The 11,758-nt window shown below is 37.5% G+C and overlaps 1 pseudogene across 1 annotated transcript; it reads right to left on the reverse strand.

Annotated features, from left to right (window-relative positions):
• Positions 1-1,889: 1,889 nt before the first annotated feature.
• On the reverse strand, positions 1,890-4,887 carry LOC306660266 (adiponectin receptor protein 1-like; annotated as a pseudogene). The gene is made up of 2 exons: positions 4,029-4,887; positions 1,890-2,899 (listed from the first exon to the last, which is right to left on the reverse strand). The product of its transcript is annotated as an adiponectin receptor protein 1-like (transcript).
• Between the last annotated feature and the right edge of the window lie 6,871 nt (positions 4,888-11,758).

The following is an 11,758-nucleotide window of genomic DNA, read 5'->3' on the forward strand; positions in this document are numbered from 1 at the left end:
TGTAAAGAGGGAAAAGAGGGGTGGGAGGGGCAAGGGGGATGGAAAAAATAACAGAATGAATCAAACATCATTACCCTTTGTAAATATATGAATATGCAAATGGTGTGCTGTTACTCCATGTACAAGCAGAAACAACATGAAACCATTTGTTAACAATTAAAATAAAAAAAAAAAGAATAGAGAAAATAACTAAAGTTTTAGTTGGGATAAGAAAAGGAAAGCACTCTTTAGATTTTGCCAATAGGTCAATAATGTACAAGCCATGAGAAATAATCTTTCTGGTGGTATACTAAATTGTTTTCCTATTATACTCTGCCTTTGTAGGGTTCACTAGATTCTCAGTGGTCTGAAAAGTGTAATGTTTTTACAAATGGTTATTTGATGCTCAGTCGGCTGGTTGGAGATTAAGCAGCTTTGCACGATGTTTGACAGAAAAGGAACCAAGAAGTTAAATGACATGTGAATTTTCTGTTCTCTGATCAAACTGGGTATATTAGTCAGGACATCTAAGGAAAACCTGAGGAAGGTTTTCAGTAAGTAAGCAGTAGGGAAATGTTCTCTATGGGTCTCTCTCAATCTGCACATCTTATGAGTAAGGCTGCCTTGGCTCCAGGTTATGTTTTCAGCAGGGTTAATATGGTTTACCCCCTGGGAAGGTAAAGATGGTATTATCCCTGGAGCAAAGGCTATGCATGTGTATTGTCCATGATAAAAGGTTGGAGATCCTTGAGTTAAGATCTTCTACTTTCACACAACCTATGCACTGTTCATGGAGATGAGTCACTTGGGCCTCTTTCCATAACCCCATGGGAATATGGGGCTCTGAAATGGAGAAAAAATGATGGCTCTTGACTACTATTATTGCTGTAGCAAGCTAAGTGTTTCTTTTGACTCAGAAATCCTACATCCTCTTATAGCATGTGTGTACAGATGGCAGGCTAAATTGCTGGTATTCAAACAAGGTAAAATCTCATTCTTCAAAATTTTTGATAAATCTTAGTTTTATACTTGTTAAAAATAATTTGCTCTACAATTTTTTTACCTTTGGGTATTCGTTATTGTGTCTTTTATGTAGTGGAACACAGCACTTATATTAATAAACTATGTAGATAGAAGTTTTAATTAGCTCATCAAGTTAAAACTCATCAAAATTTGCATCTTCCATTTCAATGTAAATTTTAATATAATGTTTTAAATAAATATTTGAAATTTTAAGACTTTCCTATTAGATCACAAATACTTTAACAATTTCAAATTATAACATCATGTACACCAGTAAAGAATAGAATTAATCTGACTTTTAAAAGATATTATAACCAATGTATACATCACTCTAACATGGGTTATACCACTATGTGCTATCAGGTTTTGAGGAATTATTTAAATGCAGAAGTAATAAGCTTCTGCTTAGATTAAGAATACACCATGGGCCATTTTTCTGGATGAAGTGTGAACTGATTCATTTCCAAAGTGTTTATCATAATAATGAAAAGCATTTATCATAATAATGAAAAATATTGGTTATAATAATTTACCAATGCATCCTGATAGTTAAAATAAAATGGTAGTCAGTTGTGAAATATTTTTAACTAAAAGGAAATTTCCAAGTTGTAGAAAATGCTTCCTTTTTGCAATGAAAATATTTTCAATTTACTTTTAAGTCAGTCTTGGTAGATATATTTTGGTGTGAGTGTAAAAATTATTTTAGTATAATGAAAACATTACAGTGTTAGCATTGCACATTTTTATTTTCACATGCTGGAGTATGGAAAAATTTATGAATATGGGCTCATGGGAAATATTTCTATTACAGTGCTTTTTAATTTATTTGCCTGTTAAGAAATTTTATTTATTTATTTTTCTTTGAATGCCAAGTGTCTGCGGTACTTTCTTTTATTATCATCATAGTCTTTGCATCAAGATACACAGCAATGATAGCAGGTTTCCTTTTAAAGCTTAGTATTAAATATTAAATATCTTTCCCCAGTTTAATTTTACATTATTCTTCCAAGAAAAAAAAAATTAAAACTCAAGTTATTTGAAGCCTGGACACACTTCCATGATTAGCCGGGCTATGTAAAAGTTGGTGTCTTTATTCTTCCTGCTATGTAAGGAGAACTAGGTTCTAGAAAGATGGGAGTAGGTTATAATTGTTTTTGAAAAGTGTGCTACAAAAATGGATGGCCTGTTATAAGCCAGGTTACAAAGTGAGGGCAGGGATATGGGAGGGCATTTCTTTCAGGGAAAAAAAATTCTGAAGAGTCCCATTCCCTAATTTTTTTCCAAAAATGGTTGAAGGAAGGGGTAAAATCTCAAAATGACCTTAAAAGTACTGTCTCTGTGAGGGTCCAGTAGTTGTCTTGCTGAGGAGGGTGACTGCCGAGGAGAGGAATGACTATGTTGACCATCCCCATTCGCCCCAGCTAGGGGAATGGAAATGGAAAGTTTATTGCCCAGTGGCTGTGAAAGTGAGCTGAAGCTTAACTGGTACTGAAATCTCTTAGAGGTTTCTTCTAGAAACAGACAACTCAGACTCTTCCTCTCACTTCAGCAAAGAAGTTATTTTTAAAAGCACTTGGGAAATTCCTCCTTCACCTCAAGGTGGGAAGGCTCAGAGAAGGGAGTCATCAGTACAGCCACCTTCAAGGCCACAACGGAAGTCCTAAAGGTTGGAGACCCCAAAGAAGTGGACAAAGGCTGCTGCCACCACCAGGACATGGAAAATCTGATGGGACTGGAACCATATGTCGAACTTTCCAGGAAAGAAGCCCTCAGGAATCCGAGAAGCCTAAAGGTCAGCTCCAGTGATGTACGTCACAGCCATGAGGAAGAACCTGCCCATCTGGCCCACTGTGGTGACCTTGACAAAGCCCTCAGCGATAGTAAAGTGCATGGTGGGCTGCCGGGGTCCAGCCCTAGCAGGATTCCATGGGTTCCACACTGGTAAACAGGGCGCGGGGAGACAGCGTTGGCGATGGGTGGAGAATGAAAGACACAGACTGTAGTTCTGGTGCAATCAATCCCACTTTATTTTGGGGAAGGCTGGGTTTATATATATTTTTCTTCAGGCTATGATGACAGGCTTATGATTAATAAAATCAAAGAAGTTTCCAAAGCATAGGCAGAAATTGTTTTTACTGAAAGATTATGAGAAAACAGTAACCTTACAGATTATCCTTACTTAATCACAATTATTTTAAGAATATTGAACTATGTCAATGAGCTAATACAACATTTATTTCCTTAATATCTAAACTCTATATGACCTAAGACTATTCTTATTATTTTTGCAGTAAAACGATAGACAAATAATGTTATGTGACCATCTCTACTAGGTCCTTCTGGTTAATATCTAAATTGCTGAGTTAAAGGGCTACAGGAGGGCAGTGGTCCCAATGGTTATTGTGTACCAATGTTTATTATAGGGGTGATATATTTTTTGTAGGAAGGAAGGTATGTTATGAAACTTTATCCTTCTACCTTACTACCACACATAAACAAAACCATCATCTGGATTAAACCACCCTGTAGGAGACAGGGGGAGATCTATATCTACCTTCTCTAAGGGCTTGCCTTTAGGGGGTACCAGGGCTTGCCATTGATAAAATAAGCTAGTCCATATCTAGTAGCTACTGTGGGAGGTGCTTTGTGCTTAGAATTTGGGGAAACATTGTTATCTATAAGTTTCTGTGCCCCAACAGGTTCTGGCTGTGCCAGTAAATGCAGTGTTTGATTTTTAACATAATAAAAACATTCTCCTGTAGTGAGGTTAACATCACAGGGTTTCAACATGTGTTTTCTCTCCATGATGTTTTTCTGGAAATTTGTAGAATTATTCCCATCACCTCTAGCAAGATCCTCAGACTGAAGTGAGTAATATATTATTAGGAAAACTCCACAGAATAACATCCAAGCTAGGGAGGCATACATGTGGCATGCAAACCTTTTAGGATGAGTCTCTGCAATCATCCTTCAGTGGAACTCTGTCAAGCACTGCAAAGAGAGCCAGGTGCCCCTGCAGTGGGCACAACACCACTCAATCCAAGTTCCAGGAACACTCCTGCTCTTGTTTTTCAGTGCCTAGGAGTGGCAAACAGGTCCCACTGTGCCACGATGATGGTGGAGATGCCCAGGGCACAGACAATGGAGAGGTAGATGAGCCAAGGCTGTGGAGAGCAGTAGAAGGAGTAATAGAGCCAGGGGACAAAGCTCCCCAAAATCTTTAGAGCAATCCCTGAATAGTCCAGTTTGGAAAATGTCCAAGAGACTTTCTCTGAATGACACTAGACGATGTGGAAGAGCCAAGAGAAGCTGAGGCAGAGCACTGCACCCAAAAAGAACATGCCAAAAACCACCTCCTCCTGAACAGAGGCCATGAAGTACATATTTGGTCTAAGCATGGTCCAGATTCTCAAAAAGACGAACAGCAGGAAACCAAGTAGATGGGTCCAGATGTTGCCAGTTTCTGTGTGGATGCAGAAGATGCTCTTGAAGCAAGCCTGAAAGGAGAGCATGGGTGGTCTGTGGCCAGGTAGCAGATAGTCATTGTCCTTCAGCCAGTCGGGAGTACATCTTAGGGATGACCCTACAACGTCCCTCCCAGACCGTATACACGAACTCCTCCATCCTCTCCATGGCATGGTGGGCCTGCAGGGGAAGTGTCAGTACCCGAACCTCTTCCACTTCTTCCAGGGGTACTGGGCATGTTTGGCCTGCGGCCAAGAGGGCCCAGATCTTCAGCGCCCTCCAAGAGATTTTATTTAATGTCTGTAATAGACACAATTGGAGCAACTCTTCAGCTTCCAAGGTCTCCAACGAGTGATGGTGGTACTTTCTTTTGTTTTGGTCATTATAGATGGTTTCCAGGGCAGATACATGATCTAGCATAGATCTAGCATATCTCCCTCCCAGAGGTGGTTGTTCCTCCAATTTCTAGTTTCCCTGAACCGAGATTGCTGTGCCCTTCTTCAGATTCTATGAGCCTCACCAATGTCCATAGTTAAAATTTTTCTAATTAGAATGTGTTTCCATTGCTTTTAACTAAGCAGTCATGATTTGTATGTGTTAGGCAATGGGCATTTTTAGAGTGAGTAATAATGGGTATGATGAAAAATAAAGCAGTCACAAGTGTCATGCAATTGAGTGGAGACAAGTCAATCATCAGGTATAAATCATGAGACAGATGTTTGCTAAGGCAAGAGCAAATGATGGTTTCCCTGAGAACATCAGAGTGACTTTTGACTCAGTCTCATTTGAGAGGTACAAGGATGCAGAGAGCTAGATTCCTCCATTTTCCTTCACTCCCCACATCTTCACTTTCCCCATGATGAAACTGATTGGAATAGTCTGCACTGAGCATGGCATTCTGATTTTCCAATCCTCTTGGCCATCTTTACCATCACCATGTCCCTCAGCAGCCACAGCCCACCCAGGACAAAGAGGACCATGGAGAAGTGATATTTGCCCTGTTTCAGCTACTCTTTTTAAACTAACAAACATATTTTGTAATAGTGTCTTAATATCCAGAAGTTCTTTTCTTAGGTAATAGAGCTTTTATTTTTACAAATTAAAAGTGTGAACAGTGCTTGTGATATAAAGGAGGGAAAAGGTCAAGATATTTAGAATGTAAGAGCATGTATAGTCTCCCTTCTGTGTCTATTTGGATTGACTCCAGGACCATCTCTGGATATCAATACCTGTATAGTTACCAAGTCCTTTACTTTAGACCATCTGTTCACAGCCTCCTATACACTTAGAGATATCTCTAGATTCTTTGTAATACCTAATGCCATGTAAATGCTATGTAAGTTGTTGTTACACGGCACCATTTTAGAGAATAATAACAAGAAAAATGCCTGTCATGTTCAGTATAGACCCCAATTTATATTTTTCAAGTATTTTTGATCCATGGTCAGTTGAACTCACAGATGCAAACCCATGAATATGGAGAACTGATGGTTTATGCTCCGGAATGACTAGTTAGAGCAAAATGAACTAACTAAATGTTCATATTTCTCTGTATAATCAAGATGAACATGGTAGCTAAGAATACAAAATTGTACACATGTATTTAAATGGCTACTAAGATGGTATAATCATCTTTCCCACTGATAATGTGATTGTCCAAGGTAATGACAGTGCCTTATGAAACATCCAAACAAGGCAAAGTACACTTATAAAGTTAGCTGAATGAGCCCTTTTAACTCTGTACTCTAGTGGGAAGATAAGATGAACAAATTTGAAGGAAAGTAAATTAAAGTTATTAGATGGCAAAATAATTGATATTCAAATGAGGGGCCATATTTAATTAGTACTATCAATTTGGAAATATAAGAGACTATCAGTACTTATAATTGTATTCCAAGGTTTCAATGAGATGAAGCTGTCTACTGGATTACATTTGACTACTGGATTATTTAGCTAATTATATATTTACTGTACACATGGCAATTAGCAGATGATATCCTATTGTGTTTATGTCAATACTGAAGATATTTAGAGCTGTAGTCTGCAAAACTTTCAATTGTCATTTTTGACAGACTATTAGAAATGGCTTCTGAATGAGTACTCTGAATGCATTGATTTTATTCTAGCATATCTGCATAAGTATTCTAGCATATGCATGTCCATGCATGGGCAGTTCAGATCCTATCCTGCTGTGCTGTACAAATGCAGCTTCCATTTTTTAAATGAGCACTATAAAAATATGTATGTATAAATACTTGCTAGTTGTATAATATATAGGAAATAGACATTATATATGTGCTTTGTAATTCCTTTATATTAAAATTAAAATTTTTATTGAAGGAATTATAAGCATGCTTACCAATAAAACTCAGTTTTTTCACAATTTAATATGATATTGAGATTTCCAATGAAGGAAATAGCTATGAAACCTACTTACCCAGTTAGTGCATGGTTAATACTTGATTGAAAGAAGTGGGTTCTGTTTTAAGATTAAATATATATCAATGTGTATGATCAGATTTAAAAGGCCTCATGTGTCTGTTAGTTGAAGATTATCCCACTAACAAGCCCAGGCATGATTCAAATTTATGCAATGGAAATTTAAATGCCATATGTAAATGATTCACTTTTCTAGAACCATATTTTTAATGATGTACACTGTTGAAACAAAACATTAATATGGAGGTAAAATGTGCTGCATTGAGTGCTATGTGAAAAAGTATTATAATGACTGGCTGGTACAATCATGTAAGCCATCTTCAAGAAGAAGTGGTTGGACACAGATGGCATTGCACTGATTTGACCATGACTACAATAATGAAAGAGTCATAAGATTTCTTTGATATTTATTTAGTTTAGGGGAATAATAGTGGTGACAATCATAACAACACCCACAGCTAGCATTTCCAGAGCATCGAATGGTTTTCTTAACATTTTACATGCATTTCCAAGTCTCATGATGTAGTATTGACTGAACATACCTACTTTAAAAATCTGAAATGTGAAATTCTATAAAATCCTCAACTTTTTGAGTGCCAGTGTGACATCATGGATGGAAAATTCCAAAACTGACCTCACATGGTAGGTCATAGACAGATGCAGCCACTGCGTAGCATAATGTTCATAGTACTTTCAAGGACAACCAGTTATTTGTAAATAACAATGGAAAATTCATATGCATGGAGTAGGCATTTCTACTTCAAGCACATAAGAATCTTAATATAAAATTACATTATTTAGTGCTTTCTGTTATCTTACTTGAACTTGATAATGATTCTGTAATGAACTGGTTCTCAACTTTCTTAAATCATATTTTATTTAATAGCTTTGAAAAAGAGATTTTAACCAGTGTTTAACTTCAAAATGAATTATCTTTCCACTAGAATCCACCTAAAAGATCATTTGACTTAACCCATTAATTTTACATGGGAAAAAACTAAAGAACTGAGTGTTCAAGTTGCTTTCCCATGTAACTGACACACAGAAATAGCAAAGAGGAAATTTAACTTGAAAGACCAAGAGAACAAGAACAAATATATGATCAAACTTACATAGTACCTGCTTTGCCTATTAAGATTGTAAATTTTCTTTATTGTTTTTCTTCTAATCACATATGGAAGTAGCCTCAACTTAAAATAGCAATTTTTCAAGACCTATTTGAAGTCTAATGCATACAACTTTTCCTCTCTTGAGATTGAGTCAGTCTATGGTTACTAGCTTAATCTTTGTTGGTATTTTCTTTAAGTAGTTGTGTAAGAAATTATTCTTCTTCATTATTTGTATGAAGCATGAAGAAATTTATTTTACAGTAGAGAGAACCATACACTAACATTTATGCAGAGGTTCTTGAACTTGTCTGTACTGAATCCCAAAAGGTACATGGATACATGTTTTGAGGTTCATGAAGTTGGATTAGAAATAATGCATTTTATTCTTATTATCCTTTTCCAACAACTTAGCATTTCCTTTGATGTTAAGTGTAGTAATAAACCACAATAGCACTATTGTTCCTAGGTGCCTGTGTCACCAGTAGAAGTGAGAGCATTTCATACCACAGTGAATTTATATGAGATGTCAAACAATGTGTATACTAACCACTACTTTAAGATTATGATTATTGGTTATTCACATACTGGCTATATTTAAATAAATCATTTTCTTTGGTACTACTGTGAATATTGTTTTCTGTGTTTAAAAATCATGGAGCTTCATGAGATTCCCTAGATCACCAAACAAATCCCTGGCTCAAAAGATTTTTTAGGAACAAAACAGTAGAAATGCTCCAGACATGTTTCAACCAGAATGAACCAAAAAATAAGGCCAGTGCCTTTATCCTGTACAAATTCTCCTTTCAAAGTTGTAGTTAAAATATGAATTACTGTCTCTTTTGTTTCCTTTTGTCTCTGGGGCTTGAACTCATGTAGTCATTAATAATTCTTTCATCACAGAATCATGAAGTCATGTACTAGTTGTGTGAAAGCTCAATGCTGTGCCTCTGCTTTTACTTTTTACAAGACCACTAACCTCAACCTACATGGCCTTGTATACAAAGCAACAGCACTGTACATCTGTTCAAGATATGCATGCATTTTGTAAGACCCAGGCTCTTCCACTTTCTGTTCAACTAATGGCTTTGCATATAATGATGTCCTAAATGTCACATGTGGTTTTATTTCATTGGTTGTGCCACATCAGTTTCTTTTCCTTTTTTTAAATACCTTTATTTTTTTATTATTATTTTTTTTTAATTATCAGGGCATGTATTAGAATACAGAGGATAACAGAAAGAGAGTGGAAACAACAAAATGTCCAGCAATATAGAGACTGTTTCAGCAAAATCCATATGCAATTATTAGAAATAATTTTGTAGAAATCTATTTTGTGGCAGGCCCTGTTAGTTTCCTGTTTAAAATCCCTTAGGCACCTCTTCTATGCTAAGAATATTGTTCAGAGCAGAGACGTTCCAGGTGCAAAATCATGACAACCCTTATCCCACATTCCCAGCAACCCTCAGGGGTGGACATTCTAGTTATGGACAATGACATGTAATAAGTCTACTGGGGATTTCTTAAAAAGTTTTCTCCGAAAAGGAAAAGATACCATTGATGCCAACAGTCAATCACCCACTGCAGACCTGGTGAGACTAACTCCTGTTTATTAAGCAAGGACAGGGCACGTTTTATGCTCTTTGGGGCCAATAGAGCCCCTAATGATGGTAGATTCTGTGGTGGGCTGTTCAGATCCCCCACACATCTTTAGGACTTCCAGCGACAAGAGTGCTAAAAGCCACAGCCTTCAACTGCCCACTAGCTCTTGAAGCTAGTACTCACTTGAAGTCACCTGCCTTGTCCAATGATATCTGCATCTCTTCCCCAGGGACAGCACACATTTAACAACACAGGAATATAAACACCCAGTCTTCTTTTTTCAATTCAGGATGACTTGCAGGGCCCTTTAAATGACCAAGTTGAAGTCACTTTTTTTTTTCCTACTCAGAGTTGCCTAACTTCCCCTCTCTCTCTAATCCTATGTCACTCCCTTCTCCCATCCATGTTGATCCTGAAAGTACTCCCTGATCAGCTTCCTGGGAACAAATCTCTATCTCAGAGTCTGTTTCCTGGGAAACCCCACCCACAGCACTACTGAAACATTTATTCAAATGAAACTATGTTCAAAATATATTGCTACATGACACAACAACAGATTATAAAGAGGTATGCATGATGTCATTCTAATTTTTTTGTACAGATTATGTATCTGCATAGAAAAAAAACATCTGGAAACTTTTCAGGAGATAATATAAAAAGGATATGATCTGGTGATTGTAAGGAATCCCACGGAAACCACATCAGACACGGGAAATCACATAAAGGAATATATTAAGCAAACAGAGTGTCTCCCTGAAGGGTAAGAAAGAAAATGAGAGGAAAAGAGAAAGGAAAGAGAAAGGGCATGCGCTAGAAAGAGTGGAAAGTGAGGAGGTGGAAAAGCAAGTGTGTAGGAGAGAGAAGCAAGAGAGGAAAGATGGCGGTTGAATTCCGCTGGGCTAACAGGGGACCAATAATGGAGAAGGATACTTGCAAGCTGACTGATGCACCAATAGCTAGCTAGGATGTTCACAGATTGACAAGTGCATGGGAGGCTGGGAAATGACTGCAACAGAATAGGCGGGGGAGCAGCTTTATACATTACATTCCCCCATTTCTGTTTTTATAAGAAAATCTTTTGCTCTCCGGTTCTTTTTGAAGCCTTCTCTCTCCTTCCTAAGTGACTGGGGCTGGTTTTGCAGGTGAGATGTAAAAAGGCCATTCTCCTTCCAGACTTCCAAAGGCCGATGGTTTTCATGGACTTCATTTCCTTGATTTGACTGATCCCCTATTTCTACACTAACTGCCTGTCCCCAATTCTGACTTTATTTACCCCTCTAATTCTAGGAACTCCTTCACTGCTGTAGGGAAAGGGGGTGATGACCAATCTGGCTTCTTCGAGCTGGAAAGGGGAAGCATGGGGCAAGCAGTTGGGAGTTCCCTTTTTAGAAATCGGGTCAATTGAGGGGTCCATGGTAGAAGTCCGGTTGGGAAGAGGAGGTTGTAAAGGCATCTGGGGATGGGTGCTTCTATGAGAGAAGAACAAAAAGACATGAATACTGAAATGAGATTGATACAATATAAATGTTGCAGAATCTGGAACATGCCAATGAATATCATAAAGATGACAGAAGTCAATAATTCCTTACCAGGGGGTGGAAGAACTGAGAAGTTGTTCCCATAACAAGGCCTAGCAAAGGCTGGAGAAGATAAGGCCTTTATTTGGGAACTTTAACATTGTTCAGGTTATCAGGAATGTAAACACAACATTTAGTAGAGATCTCTATACTTCTGTTTCTAGCAAACATAGATTAAGCCTACTTGTATCAGTAGGCCTTAAACTGACTAAAACTTCTGACTCTGGCAGTTTCTCTTGATAGTTATCAGGCACATTTGTCTAATAATCTCTTTTGTAGCTTTTAGTCATTATTCTAGTGGCCTAACACAAGTGTACATCTTAAATTACATTTAAGTATTATTTCTTTTAAATGCCCAAGAATGGATATATTTTGGTTTTAACTGTTTTGCTAGGTGTTTAAGATCAAGTTGGTCAAAGTGACCTGTTCCTGTGTGTTAAAGAGTCAGCTGAGTTCCCACAGGGGTCACTCATAGAGAACTTAAGAGCAGCTTCTTAGCTCCATTAGTGCCATTGGTTAGGCTGGGTCTCCTTGATGAGGTGGCTTCCCTTGAAAGCACTAGGTATG

This window comes from Sciurus vulgaris (assembly GCF_902686455.1).
Source record: "Sciurus vulgaris genome assembly, chromosome: 4".
In the NCBI taxonomy this organism is placed as follows: domain Eukaryota; kingdom Metazoa; phylum Chordata; class Mammalia; order Rodentia; family Sciuridae; genus Sciurus; species Sciurus vulgaris.